The following is a 13,006-nucleotide window of genomic DNA, read 5'->3' as shown; positions in this document are numbered from 1 at the left end:
GAACAGCTCTGCATCAAACTAATATACAGTAGATTTATTCCCCAAAAATCTCTAATCCAGTTTACATCAATTACAACGAAACGAATTAAGGCTAAAACCACAAATTACGTGAAGCATAATCAATACTGCAATACAAATTACCGAAACGCCACAAATAAATGATGTATAAATAAATGTAAAAGAAATATGCGAACGACCATTTCAACCGCTTTCTATAAATAGATAGATCAACAGTAAACAAAGATCGGAGCCAACACGACACTGAAAATAGACAGACGTATTCATCCGTCAAACTGAATTCCTACGAACAATTGAACGGTTTGAAAACAGGCACCCATCGCCATATATATTTAGAAAGCGATGCGCATGCACTTACGTCTTTTGTTCGCGAGAATAGAAAGAGTCCCACACGTGGAATGACATTCACGCGCCTACAGGGCAATATAGAACCGTATGTATATATAGGATATCATTCGCCATAATACGATTACCCGGAACACGACGAGGAGAACAATAACATCGGTGATAGGGTTTTATTTATAATGTATCAAGGCCGAAACGTATCGCCGATAACTGAATAAGAGCGGCAAAGGTCAAGGAAGGTTCTGTATTTTTTGGGGCTGTGGGCGAAATACACAGCTGAGTGATGACGTATGACAGGTGTCTCTGAAATTTGGGCGGGTCAGATATTATCGTACTCTAAAATGTTGAAATGGAATGCCATATAAAATTTAGGCCAAAGGCCAAGCGCTGGGGCCTATGAGGTCATTCAGAACTGAAAGGAAAATTGAGTGGAAAAGGTTTTCAAGGCGTAACAGGAGGAAAACCTCGCAGCTGCACTATGAAACAATCGTTAGGAGAGGGTGGAAAGTAAGACGGAAGAGAATATAATCAGAGGTACAGTAAAAGGAATGAAATGGGTTGCAGCTTGGGGCCGAGGGGACGCTGCAAAGAACCTTAAGTAATGCCCGCACCAACCCCCTACGGAAACTCTGAAATGGTAACATTCACCATACCAATCTATGTCACTCTGTCACTTCTGAATCTGTTAAGGCACTTACTGTGTTACTGAAGACTGTAGAAAATGGTTACCATGACTGATATATATTACTGATATTGTTCGCCGGCCGTTCTAAGTCCAGTCACTCCTAGGAAAGTTGTGATCTTGCTTCTGTTTATCAAATGTTTACCGTTACCTAGTCAATACGCGACATACCTGAATACATACAAACGTACATACACACACAAATACACAGTATATATGCAGAGTATATATACAGTATATGTATGTATATTTACATATACATATATATATATATATATATATATATATATATATATATATTATTTAATTCACACTAAATGTAAATGACGACTTTAACATAGTTTAGCATGTATATATATATAGCATGTATCGCCATGGAGTTATATATATATATATATATATATATATATATATATATATATATATATATATATATATATATATATATATATATATATATATATATATATATACATATATATATATATATATATATATATATATATATATATATATATATATATATATATATATATATATATATATGTGTGTGTGTGTGTGTGTGTGTGTGTGTATCAAATACGTTGCATTCCCTCCAATACATGAATAGGGAGACATGAAATTCATCTCCCTTGATCGTCAACTAAGACCGTTAGTACTGCTCAACAGCAAGTTTGTCTTAAAGAAACAAACTTCAGCGATGCAATCTCCCACTCAAGGGCTCCATTCATCGCTAGCAATTATTAAGCTGCCATTATTTCTCTTCCATAACCTCCTTAACCACTAATATCAAAACGAACGATGCCATCTTCCCGTTCGATAAATCCAAACGCTTTCACTTCTAGCGATATATCAACAATCTCTCTCTCTCTCTCTCTCTAGAAAATCTGCTCTCTTTCAAAGACACCACCAACCTTCCCCTAATCATACAAAAATGTTGCCTTAATTTTGGTCTTTCCTATGAAACTCAGCCTCTTTACACCAGTCACTCTCTCTCTCTCTCTCTCTCTCTCTCTCTCTCTCTCTCTCTCTCTCTTCTCTCTCTCTCTGTGTGTGTAAGCATAATCCCCGCCCGCGTACCCTGCCCATTTTAAGAGAGTGGGCGTTTATCACACTCCACCATATATCTGCTTTATTAATGGATCAACTTGGCCTCGCCTTTTAGGCTTATAGACAACACGACGTCACGTCAAGCGTAGGTCTAGGTCCTTTGCGGAGGTGAAGAGACGCCTTAGGGAGGAAAAATGGGGCTGATGATTGAGGAGGACTGGAAGGAAGTTAGGATGGAAGGATGTTGTAAGGATGGAGCCGATAAGGATGATGTGAACGTTTAGGAAGACGGTAAGGAATCGGCAAGGAAGAATGGGGGAGAGAGGAAGTCGCAAGGAGAGAATGAAAACAATAAGAAGACAACAGGAAATCGACGGACATGATCACGAACAGGAGGAGAATGGGTGCGATAGGGAAGGACGGGAGCAATGAAAAGAGAAGAAGAAGAATAAGAAAACGAAGAAGAAGAAGTAGAAGGAGAAGGGACAGGAACAACAACAAAAGCTAGAACAATGATCTTGGAACAATGGAGGCCGGAAGTGCAAGAGAACCCCTTCCTTATCAAAAGCAGACAGGTAAAACGAAAGCACAACAACACCTGGCTAATTGACATTCATACTGACACTCAGTTGTTTGCGCAGATTCCTGCTGTTTTTGAGGCAAAGCTCCAGAGATAATTAAAACGCTGTGTAGAATTAAAACTTAATTGGACAAAGTTGAGCTTACTTCGTTCTCCAAGTTTTGTTAAAGGTTACGTCAGTTTATGCTGTTCGCTCTCCTGTTTACGCAGTTTAAGAGATTCTGTAATGATATCAAAATTAGCGACAGGAGTAATGAAAGCGAATCCGCACAAACACGTACATATATATGAAGGAGAGTCAAGTCCAAGAACAGATCGAACGTTCATAATTATTATTTGAGAGGCGAGAAATTAATAGACATGCTTTAATGAGAAATTAGAAAACTTGAATTCAATCGAGGTTTAATTCACATTCAAATTAAATTTCTTTTGGGTGTCTTTTGCACATTCTAAAATGTGTTTCAAAATACCACAGAAATACATCCTTCTTCATGAATAATTACTTTAATATTTTCCATAATGCTTTTTTTTTTAACCGAAATAAACAGCAGAACTGGACTCTCTCAGTCATCGAGTGGAATACGTTCGTATATCTTCTCTAGAGCTGATTTAGAACGGATTAAGGGAAGGTTAATAATGCATGGGTCCCCGCGTCTTCTTCTTCCACAAAAACTCGGGAAAATAAAAAAAATGTTTCCTTAAAATCACTAACATTATTCTCTACGTTATTTAAAGCAAGAAGAGAAGGTCAAACAGAAGTGACAAGTAGCAATTTCAGAATCAGTGTCCCACCTCGAACCAAATTCTTGACAAACAGGTCCACTGCTTTCCACCAATTACTCCTTATCTCCTTCCCTTATGGGCAATTTCCCCCCTTTTCATTTCTCTTCATATTCATCCCCATTTTCTTCCAATCTCTCTCATTTATCTTATCTTCCCTTTTACGATCCAGCTGAGCGAATCCAGTCCTTCCGGATCCTGAAGTCCGCAAGATAGGGACTTGGAATTACATCCAGTTTCATGATACAGCACTTGACATATATACATCATATATGATCAAATAAGCCAAGAAATACCTCTTCGAGGGGTAGTGTCGTCAGTGCATTTCCCGTGGTGTACTGTAGGCATTACTAAATAGACTAACAGAGTGTCTGCTTGGCCCATTCGGCCCCTAGCTGCGCCCACATTTTAACCTTTTACTATACCTCCATTCGCGCCTCCTTTTTCGTTCTTCCTGTCTAAGCTCTCCAACTCCTTCTTTTTCAATTCCTTCAGCAGTGAGTGGTCGAAAGTGCACCAGTGCTTGGCTTAACAACCTAAATATCTTAAAATCAAATCAGGTCATGAAATGGCGAGGAAGGATTTATCGTGCCAGTGCTAATCTCAGTCGCAAAGGGAAACATTAGGAATATAATGCAGATTCTAATTCAGTGCTTAGGACAGTGTTCATCTGGTCAAAAAGAAAAACTTCACATTAATTCATGTAAGCTTTGTACACACACACACACACACACACACACACACACACACACACACACACACACACACATATATATATATATATATATATATATATATATATATATATATATATATATATATATATATATATATATATATATATATATATATGTCATTTATGGCCATTTCGAGCTTTAACCGATTTGCCGACCGGGTATTCCCGACTTACGCTTACTTTTATAAATTTACATTATTATTTCCATCTCATCACACACTTATAGGAGAAACTAACAGTAAATTTCAAGTGGACACGGGCATACTTTGACAATTACACGCGCGCGCAAAAAAATACCAACAAACTGGTTGCATCTTATTCAAACTACATTACATGTACTTTCTTTACATTATATATATATATATATATATATATATATATATATATATATATATATATATATATATATATATATATATATATATATATATATATATATATATATATATATATATATATATATATATATATATATATATATTGGTCCAACGTTCGACTCTCCGAGCTGCCAATGAAGAATTAGAGGAATTTATTTCTGGTGATAGAAATTAATTTCTCGTCTTAATGTGGTTCGGATTCCACAATAAGCTGTAAGTCCCGTTGCTAGGTAACCAGTTGGTTCTTTGCCACGTAAAAATAAGTCTAATCCTTCGGGCCAGCCCTAGGAGAGCTGTTAACCAGCTCAGTGGTCTGGTTAAACTAAGATATAACATACATATATATATATATATATATATATATATATATATATATATATATATATATATATATATATATATATATATATATATATATATATATATATATATATATATATATATATATATATATATATATATATATATATATATATCACACATTACCACAGGTGAAAAATAAATGGGGTGTAGGTCCTGACCAGTTTCGACTTTATTTCCAAGCCATTGACGAAGGACTGGTACAGAGTATGAGAAGTCACAAATATATATACTACAGGAACAGTACTGACGAACATACACAACCGTTAGAGACTACATATCCCCCCTCAAGGCCGGTGTCGAGGTAGGAGTGGCCTTCAAAACTCATTTGGCTAAAAATCACAATATACTCTCAGGGGACAATGCTGATAAACAAACCATACGCGACCTCAAGATCCACACCTGACAGGTGTCAGGGAGGCGGAGTTTGGAAACTCATTACTACTGTTACCCCTGTACTGTGTTTACAAATATGATAATCCTATTTTCATACATCTCTACTGCCTACCTTAAAATTTAAACAATTTACAAATTTCCTTTGATATTAAAGGATCAAGTTTATACATCCCTTGACTGATATTCATATCATGGTTGTAACTTTCTTTTATAAAGCTAGATTTAATGATATTCCTTTCCAGTGCATTATTAGAATGTACAATCCCTTTTGCCCCTTCCCAATTGATGGCATGATTGTTCTCACTAACATGTACAAATATACCACTGTTCCCTTGTGCATATCTCACACACTTCTTATGCTGTTCAATTCTTTTTTCCAGTGCTTTCCCGGTTTGGCCAATATAAAAGTTGTTACAAGACTTACACGGAATTTTATATACATGTATGGTACAATAAATACTCACAAAACAAACTTTCCTGCCAGGCCAATTATCAGTTCAGTTGGTTCCGCATCTTACAAGCTAGCGAAGTATTTAGTGGATATTCTCAACCCATTAGTAGGTACCATCTCAAATGCTAATATCTCGAATAATGTGGACCTGATAAATAAACTAAATAGTGTACAGATTAAGAGTGAATCCAGGCTTGTAAATTTTGATGTAGTATCACTATTCCCAAAGGTGCCAATTGATGATCTGATGGCGTTTTTATCTGAATTGTTGGAGAACACACAGCTGGATATCCCATTTTCTAAAAGTACTTTAATTGAACTGATTAAATTATGTGTGAAAGATTGTAAATTTGAATTTAATGGTAAATTTTACTCACAAAATTTTGGTATGGCAATGGGAAACCCTCTATCACCAGTGTTAAGTAACTTATATATGGAATTTTTTGAAAAGAAAATATTAAACAACATAACCCCACGTAATGTAACATGGTTTACGTATGCTGACGACATAATTTGTGTATGGCCAGGGAACCAAGATGTAAATAACTTTTTTGCCAAGTTAAATCAATTAGTACCATCAATTAAATTCACTATGGAAATGGAAAATGATGGGTGCTTACCTTTTTTGGATGTCCTCATACGAAGAAATAGTAATGGGTTTAAATATAGTGTGTATAGAAAACCCACTAATATTTCTTCCTATGTGCATTTCTATTCTGGACAAAGCAATAAGGTTAAAAAGTCAGTGTTTTCATCTATGTTTTTAAGAGCATTACGTGTATGTAGCCCTGAATATATTGATGATGAAATAGATAAGATTAGGAATGCAGGTAAGAAATTGAAATATCCTGATAGCGTATTAAACAGTGCATTTGAAGCGGCAAAAAAGACAATGTATCAAAACCAAAAAGAACCTTACAACACAAAAAATTTGCTTGTTCTGCCTTATAATAATAATATGAAAGATATCCCTCATCTTCTTAAGAATTTTGGTGTTAATGTCGCATTTAAGAACAATAAAACAATGAAAAATGTACTTATCAAGAATTCCCCTGACAATACTAAAGAGTGTGTATATAAAATTCCGTGTAAGTCTTGTAACAACTTTTATATTGGCCAAACCGGGAAAGCACTGGAAAAAAGAATTGAACAGCATAAGAAGTGTGTGAGATATGCACAAGGGAACAGTGGTATATTTGTACATGTTAGTGAGAACAATCATGCCATCAACTGGGAAAGGGCAAAAAGGATTGTACATTCTAATAATGCACTGGAAAGGAATATCATTGAATCTAGCTTTATAAAAGAAAGTTACAACCATAATATGAATATCGGTCAAGGGATGTATAAACTTGATCCTTTAATATCAAAAGAAATTTGTAAATTGTTTAAATTTTAAGGTAGGCAGTAGAGATGTATGAAAATAGGATTATCATATTTGTAAACACAGTACAGGGGTAACAGTAGTAATGAGTTTCCAAACTCCGCCTCCCTGACACCTGTCAGGTGTGGATCGTGAGGTCGCGTATGCTTTGTTTATCAGCATTGTCCCCTGAGAGTATATTGTGATTTTTAGCCAAATGAGTCTTGAAGGCCACTCCTACCTCGACACCGGCCTGAGGGGGGATATGTAGTCTCTAACGGTTGTGTACGTTCGTCAATACTGTTCCTGTAGTATATATATTTGTGACTTCTCATACTCTGTATCAGTCCTTCGTCAATGGCTTGGAAATAAAGTCGAAACCGGTCAGGACCTATACCCCGTTTCTTATTTTTCACCTGTGGTAATGTGTGATAAATGAATCACGTAAAAAAGTGATAATAATTATATATATATATATATATATATATATATATATATATATATATATATATATATATATATATATATATATATATATATTATACACACCTATATATGTCACTTTCACGAAGTCTATATGTATTATTGACAGGTACAATGCTTTCCTTCCAGATTTTGGATACGCTAATCACGACAAGCCTTGATGCAAGGCGAGGAAAAAAAGGAAGAGCAGAAACGAAGAATGAAGGAGAATATCCAGGAGAGAGAGAGAGAGAGAGAGAGAGAGAGAGAGAGAGAGAGAGAGATAGTGGAGTTGGCATTAGGTAGCAAAAAGGGGAAGAGTTATTATTATTATTATTATTATCATTATTATTATTATTATTATTCAGAAGACGAACCGAAAGATGAGATCACTTACCAAAACAAGTAAAATATGCGCCAAAGTTTCTTCGGCGCAATCGAGTTTTCTATACAGCTTATAATCAAGGCCACCGAAAATAGATCTATCTTTTGGTGGTCTCGGTATAATGTTGTATGAGTCGCGGCCCGTGAAACTCTCAGCAGGCCGTGGTGGCCTGTGTTGTTGCGTTGCCAGAAGCATGATTACGGCTAACTTCAACCTTAAATAAAATAAAAACTACTGAGGCTAGAGGGCTGCAATTTGGTATGTTTGATGACTGGAGGGTGGATGATCAACATACCAATTTGCAGCCCTCTAGCCTCAGTGGTTTTTAAGATCTGAGGGCGGACAGAAAAAGTGCAGACGGACAGACAAAGACGGAACAATAGTTTTCTTTTCAGAAAACTAAAAGAAACATTAAATTAACAAATTAGTAAATAAATACAAAAAAGTGTAAGTTAATTATTGAAATATAACGTTAAGGGTAGTAATGCACTGCAACTTCGCTTGAACTTCTGAACTTCCAATTGGAGAGAGGGCCATTATTGTATTCTGTAGCCTCGTCTCTCCTGTGCTTACAAGCGGCTGATCTACCCTCGCCCCTTAATGACGCGGCAATAGGATAAGACAATGGAAGAATAATGGCCAGGTCACAAACACCCTCGCCCTTAATTGCTCTCTAAACTGTCTGATGAAATTATCTTTTTGCCTTTATTCAACTTCGACCGTTTTATCCACATCTCACAGCAGGTTGTGCGAGACAGTTTGGATGAAGGGTGGTTTATGAGAGAGAGAGAGAGAGAGAGAGAGAGAGAGAGAGAGAGAGAGAGAGAAAAGGATTTATTAAGGAGATATATCTGTCTGAGAGAGAGAGAGAGAGAGAGAGAGAGAGAGAGAGAGAGAGAGAGAGAGAGAGAGAGAGAGAGCATCATAAAAGTTATATCTGAGAGAGAGAGAGAGAGAGAGAGAGAGAGAGAGAGAGAGAGAGAGAGAGAGAGAGAGAGAGAGAGAGAGAGAGAGAGAGAGAGAGACTGAACGTCTAACAATGACACTATGCTATATGATACTGAAAAGGCTAAACTGCCAACAATTCATAAAGAGAAATTCTCTCTCAGTAGCAAACAATGTAATGCAGATACCTGTTGCAAATTCCGGCATGATCCCTGTCAATTCTGGCAAATAATAATAATAATAAATAATAATAATAATAATAATAATAATAATAATAATAACAAAACACTTTCAACATTTCAATCCCAGAGAGGCATCCTCATCAATCTAACCTCGGGGCCCCAATCAGATTACCTCGTAAACACCTCAGTGTCAAGAACCACTAACCTAAATCATAACGATCGTTCGAACAATCCGACCTGACCGGTCGGCGGGAGAAATGGATTGACTAGCTGCCCAGACCCGAGATCCGGAAATGACAGACTAATCCTCGTTAAGTGGAAGCCAACTCTATTTGTCAACATTATACGACCGCGAATTAGCTAATGGGACCGCCTCTTCCCACCTCCTCTTTTCTTGTGGCGCTTTCCCATTTTCACACGCGAGAGAGAGAGAGAGAGAGAGAGAGAGAGAGAGAGAGAGAGAGAGAGAGAGAGAGAGAGAAAACCTATATTACGGAGATATGTTTGTGTGTGTGTGTGTGTGTGAAAAGAGAGAGAGAGAGAGAGAGAGAGAGAGAGAGAGAGAGAGAGAGAGAGAGAGAGAGAGAGAGAGAGGAAAACCTTAATTAAGGAGATATATTTGTCTGAGAGAGTGAGAGAGAGAAACCCTATTTTAATATCTCTTTAACTTTTTCGTTCGTAATCCTTTCTCTTATATAGCCACGATTTTACCTACGTGATTTCAACATTTCCTTCAAATCATGATCACATTATAGGAAGTAATGTTGCTCTCAGTTTTGCTTATTGTCTGTTTGCATGACTAATTTCTTAACTCATTATAAATTCATTTCGACACTATGTAGTGGCGAACACCAACTCTCTCTCTCACACATACACACACACACACATATATATATATATATATATATATATATATATATATATATATATATATATATATATATATATATATATATATATATTAGTCCTTTTATTTCTTTTCTTCCCCCAAAATTTGTATTTCTGTTTTCGGTTATAAATTCTCTCTCTCTCTCTCTCTCTCTTCTTTCCTCTCCCTGAGTGACGAGGAATACCAAGGTACGCGATATTTCACAAATAAAGTGAAAAGCCCCCAAAAAAAAAAAAAAAAAAAAAAAACATGAAACTGATGACATCCGTACAGCAAAGCAGGAGGGTCCGGGGACTCATAAAACAAGAATAATTAGACGCCTAAGTCTTAATGATTAGCAAACATCAACGACGGATTTATACGCGTATCAAGCTATGTGCGAAGAAACGTCTTCAAATAAAAAAAAAAAAACACTCAGAAGCTGCTGATGAAAAAAGATGAAATGGATGCTTCCTTGAATTCACGAAGACGTACAGTATGTACACGACTGACTCGGCCAGGATGAAAGAGCAATGGTTGTTAGTTGGTTCCCCGAAGAATGCTCGTATTTAATCATTTCTCGTAAGATTTAGTTATGAGCTTCGCTGCTTTGTTAGTTTATTTTACTTTTCAAATAACTGATATTTCTTCTTTCTGTATGTCCTGCCGCCTTCTGTTACTTTTTTTTTTTTATATTCTTTAGAAGGTTCAATTTCAAGTCAATGGGTCCTGTGGTGGCCTTGTTCCTTATACCGGTAAGTAGGGGTTATCTTCTTAATAATAATAATATTAATAATAATTAATAATTTACTTACACTTTATCTATTTATTTATTAATTTTTTTCTTTTCTAATAATAGATCTCATCTTTCTGTATTTCCTGTTACCTTCGAGTGCTTCTTTCGAATGAATACCATATTCTTTGGAAGCTTGAATTTCAAGTCAATGGGCCCTGTGGTGGGCTTGTTCCATAATAATAATAATAATAATAATAATAATAATAATAATAATAATAATAATAATAATAATAATAATAATAATAATAATAATAATAATAATAATAATAATAATAATAATAATAATAATCTCTCTCTCATAATATAACATCAAAATACATTGAAATTTCATTCTTATTAAACGAGTTCAGCCTTAGATTCGAGGCGAATCATCATTTTCTGATGAATGTCTAATATATTAAGGCCATTCTAGATATGAGTAATTTTTTTTATAAATGTTTCATGAGTTGATCCATTCTAGATATGTATACATTACCACTACCAGTTTCTGATAACCTCTGGGATTAACCGAAATTGTTAGTGGTAACGTATATAATTTATATCAAGAATGGATCAATTTATCAACAGTTTATATGATATTTATTCATATCTAGAATGGATTAATATATTGGACATTCATTAAAAATATCATGATTTGCATCGAATCGGAGAGAGAGAGAGAGAGAGAGAGAGAGAGAGAGAGTTACGCTAAAAAAACTTTTGAAAATATATACGCGTGATTAACACCCCCTTCCCCCTCTCTAGACGCACAGTTGATGGGAGAAGGATAAGAGAGAGAGAGAGAGAGAGAGAGAGAGAGAGAGAGAGAGAGAGAGAGAGAGAGAGAGAGAGTTACGCTAACAAAAGCTTCTGAAAATAAATATGCATGATTAACCCCACCCCACCCCTTCCCCTCCCTCCTCCAGACGCATAGTTGATGGGAGAGGGATAAGAAGAGAGAGAGAGAGAGAGAGAGAGAGAGAGAGAGAGAGAGAGGGAGAGACAAAGATAAATGAGGACACAGATGAAGATGCTGCTGATAAAAGACTCCGAAGTGAATATTTTTCCTTCTCGCAATACCAACAAACACGTCTTAGGTTTTGCAGTTGCTGTTTTGATGAAAGGAATTGAGTGATCACAAGGAAGAAACGAAAATAAATAAGCAACAGAGAGAGAGAGAGAGAGAGAGAGAGAGAGAGAGAGAGAGAGAGAGAGAGAGAGAGAGAGAGAGAGAGAGAGAGAGATGCGATTATATTTATCATCGGACATTTTGTTTCATAATCTTGATAATGTGATTTCAATTTCATTCTTAGATTTTAGTCTAAAATATAAAATTCCTAAGGAACTATAAATCCTTTGAAAAACTATTTTAATATCTACATGAGGGAATATAGTTCGTAAAAACTCAGTAACCGTAATGTATAGTTACTTTAGATTGTAAACAGTAAAATTTGTATAAACAAATACACACAACCACACACTATTATATACAGTATATATATGCATAGACACACACACACACACACACACACACACACACACACACACACACATATATATATATATATATATATATATATATATATATATATATATATATATATATATATATATATATGTGTGTGTGTGTGTGTGTGTGTGTGTGTGTATATATGTATATGTATATGTATATGTATATATATATATATATATATATATATATATATATATATATATATATATATATATATATATATATATATATATATATATATATATATATATATATATATATATATATATACACATATATACGCTTGCTTGTGTGGGCAAACACGTTAAGCAATTTCCCATAGTAGAGACGGCTCTGAAGAAAATAAGAAAGCAGTCACTGCCACTCTTGCTCCAGCTGCTGAATCGTTGATGAACCGCGTGTGCAGAAAACTTCCATAACATTAGCCATTTCCGAAACCTAGAAAAACAGGCTAATTAGCAGCACGTCACACTTCCCTACAGACAAACTATGCCTTGCACCCTCTCTTGCATGCACTGTTGCGTTACCTAGATATTAAGGATCTTCCTTCTACGTCATCAGTCCTCCTCTCCTCTCCTCCTTCCTTCTAACGGTTCTGCGTTATGCATCCTTTCTCACAAACCTACTGTTCTCCATTCTTTCCACAAGACCGAACCATCTCGTATATTCCTGCTGTCGAGTCAAAGGTGGTAGTGGTATATAGAGTTTAGGCCAAAGGCCAAGCACTGGGACCTGTGT

Source organism: Macrobrachium rosenbergii, chromosome 44 (assembly GCF_040412425.1).
Source record: "Macrobrachium rosenbergii isolate ZJJX-2024 chromosome 44, ASM4041242v1, whole genome shotgun sequence".
Lineage (NCBI taxonomy): Eukaryota > Metazoa > Arthropoda > Malacostraca > Decapoda > Palaemonidae > Macrobrachium > Macrobrachium rosenbergii.
This window is presented reverse-complemented; position numbering follows the sequence as displayed.